Genomic DNA, 3,856 nt, shown 5'->3' on the forward strand with positions numbered 1-3,856 from the left:
TAAATAATTTTAAATTTTGAATTCTAAGTTGAGAAGAAAATTATAAATAATTACCTTTTTGCAACATAAATTTATAATAATATAATCCGATTGTAAGAATTATATAGTACTAAAGTACCATGTAATTATATAATTTTATAAATATCATATAATGATATATGATTTTTTAGAAAAATTAAAAGACTACATTTAAAATTTTGAATAGCATTCCTACAATTTGATATTTACGTGCCTAAATTTTTGTAGTTTATTAATTTTATGTTTAGCATTATCATAATAATTATAACAACAATAACAATAATAATAAAGGTAATAATAATAATAATAATAGTAATAATAAAAAATACATATTATTATTTAAAATTTAAAAATTTAAAATGAATTCTCATCAAATGATCAATTAAAATTAACTTTATACAATCATTTTAAAAATAAAAAAAAATTGAAATTTGAAATTTAAAGATAAAAATTTAAACTTTTAAAAAAAATGATTGACCTGTTTTAAAATTTTAAATTTTAAATATTACAATTTTTTTTTCAAAAATTAAAATTTTAATTATAATTAAAATTTAAATAGCGAGTTTTAAACATCCCATTACATTTCCACTTATACACAAATTCTAAAAACTGATAATAAAAAATTAATAAATGTATCAAAATTTCATTAAAAATTAAAATCTATTTGCAAACTCACTAAATATGGTTATACAAAATAGTAAGTTAGTAACATGTTTTTTTACTCCCTTTAATAGTAATTATAAGGTCAATTTTTGTCGTGATTAAATTATTTAATTTTTCTCTAATTGTTACAAGTTACAATCCTATTAGTAATGAAATACCTTTTATTATCGGTTGAACTTTTAAACTATTTCAAGGGATATAAATCACAAACAATATATACAAATTATTTTTGAAAAATCCATTAATTTAAACAATTTATCAACAGTTGCATTGTAGCATATTTTTTTGGATTTAAGTCATTTTTCAATTAAAACTTTAGTCAACACTTGAAGTAAGCAAAGTCAGTTTTCAATTTTAATGATTTCACTAGGTCCAAATGGTGATATTTGGTTTAGTTGAAGGTTTTGGTTCAGCTTCGAAGCTTTTGGATGATTTTCATGTCCTTATTTGGAAATTTAAAGATTCTTAACTTTGATCAACATCGGATTAAGGTGACCTTGTTTGGATGTTTTGACAATTTCATTGAGTCCGAAATATCATTTCCAAGCAGGAGCATATTTGGTTTGTGTACAGGAGGTTCCATATGAGATTTTGGTGAGTTTTAAGCTTTTTGGATGCTTTGGCATGGTTTTAGTCATTTGTGCCAACTAAAAGGTTCGTTATTAGATTTAAAGATTGAAAAATTATTTTGAAACTTCTGAAAGTTTGAGCATGAATTATAGGACTGATCTGTAAAGTTTGGTGCATTTTCGCTAAGCTGGGATTGGACTTTTATCGCGGTATATGAAATAATTATTTAACAAGTAGAAATGATATTTGACTAGCCAAACGAGCACATAATTGAGTTTCGATTGAACAATCATGTCTGTATCACTATTTAAGGCATTTAGGAAAACCAATAGATTTATTTCGCTATCGTATGAGGAAGTTACAGTTCGTTTAGTGAAAATTAAGTTGTTGGTTTATGGTGTAAATATTGTTGGTCAAATAATTAAAATTTCAAACTGTGTTCATTTGATATTTTGAGCATATTGAGAGTTCTAGAGCTCGGAACGGAGTGATTCTTGCGGCATTCTTCTCAATTTACTATGGGATTTTGTATTCAATCCTCACTTCGGCCTTCTCTCATGATTTCTTCATATTGTTTTCTTTCCTTATACATAAATTTCTTGGAGAAAATTGGTTTATTATTGATTTGGATTTAGTTTATATAAAAAATGTATATTTAGGATCCTTACGTTATTAATTAATTGATTTTGGTATAAACTTGTTGATTCATCAATTATTTTCATCATATTAACTGTGTATAAGCTTGACATCATTGAGATTTTCTCGGTAAATTTGAAGTTCTATAAATGAGGATTTCAAGATTGATTTTAAATCTATTTTTTATGAAACTTTATATTTGAACTTCCCTAATCATGGGTAAGATATTTTTCAAGAAATATTTGAGAATTGAGTCGGGGTCTTGGATCCAGTTATTGGGGGGTTTTCTCATTATTACTTTAATCTTGTGTTTTGGACTCTTGGGGATGATTTTTAGCTTGTTTTTCAATGTAATGTGAGTTTCTAAACCTTTGGGTATCTTGTTTTTCAATAAAAACTTCATATTTACCCTTAGCCTTCGGAGATGACTTTTTGGATCGATTTGGACATGATTTTGAAAATTAACATTTTGGGTGTTTGTTCATATTTTTTTACTTAGGGCTTTATAGGGTGTAGAGCTTAGTGATATTTTATTTTTAGGGGTTTTTGGGTTTTTTTAGGATTTTTAAGGGTTAAGTGTTTCTTAAGGTTTTTATGGTTTAGAGTTTACGAATTTTTAGGATTTATGTTTTAGAGCTTAGGGTTTTGTAGGGGTTTCAAATGGTTTTTAGGGTTTATTTTAGGGTTTATGGGATTTAGGGTTTCTTAAGGTTTAGGGTTTAGGGTTTCTTAGGGTTTTAGGTTTAGGATTTAGGGTTTTTTTTAGATTTAGAGTTTTAGGTTAAGGGGTTTATCTAGGCCTTTTGGGTTTAGGGCTTTGAACTTTTTAGGGTTTTATAGGTTTAGGGATTAGGGTTTTTTTTTGTGTTTAGGTGAGAAAACCTTTCAACATTATGAATCTTTTTGTGACAAAAACCCTTTTCACAATCATGCTTTAAGTAGTATGTCTTTCACAAAAACAACAACATTTATGTTTTACTCTCAAAGCAACTGATCTTAGGCATATTTATATGCCTAAGTTGTCAATAATTGCCCATGAGTCAATTAGATTGAAAGATGATCTCTAGTCATTAGCTTAATTTTTGGTATAAATTGTAATGATTGTACACTTACACACATGATTGGTTGTTTCAGGACCTCTCAAGGGAATTAGAGTTAACTTGAAGAGAAGAGACGTAAAAGAGCATGAAAAGCCGCCAAAGATGAATACCCCAGGGCCAGGCGCACTGCTAGGCGCGATGCGCCTGGGCCAAATAGTCAGAGACGCCTCGTAGGAGCGCTGAGAGGCGCGGCGCGCCAAGGACGAAACTTCAGAGGCCAATTTCAAGCGCGATGCTAGGCGCGGCGCCCCACCATGATACCGACTTTTCCAGCATAAAAACAACTAAATAGGACTCCTTGTTGGTTGAGGATTGGGTCTTAGTTTCTCTAATTATTATAAATAGACCCATAGTTCATTAGTGAGGGTTGACTTTTTGGTTTAGTGTACAAGAGCAAGAATTCAAGCTTGTAATAGGTTTTAATCCTTTAACTCTTCTAATTTCTAAAAATTGCATGAACTATTGTATTTTCTTGTTTTCTAATAGCATGAGTAACTAAACGCCCTAGTTCTGGGGCTGTAACTACGAATGGATTGTTGATTGTTTAAGGCTTTATGAATTAATTCTTGGTTGTCATTATAAGTTACTTCTATATTCTTGTTTTAGTATTTCTTGACTGGCCATCTAGAGATAAATCTATTGTTTAACCTTAAAATCGGGAGAGGAGAGGTTAAATAGACCAGAGGATATAGAGAGCTTGATCGACCCGTTAAGTCGAGGTGATTTGTGTTCAGGAGTGATGCCCAGACGAACAACTCGCTTGGTTACGAAATAGGATGAAATATAAATGCTCGTCAATTAGTCTACTTATCCCTGTTCAACGATGTAGTTAGGTAGCTAATTGGGGTAGGCGACGAGAGGTGTATAGC

This window comes from Solanum tuberosum, unplaced genomic scaffold (assembly GCF_000226075.1).
Source record: "Solanum tuberosum cultivar DM 1-3 516 R44 unplaced genomic scaffold, SolTub_3.0 scf00305, whole genome shotgun sequence".
Classification (NCBI taxonomy): domain Eukaryota; kingdom Viridiplantae; phylum Streptophyta; class Magnoliopsida; order Solanales; family Solanaceae; genus Solanum; species Solanum tuberosum.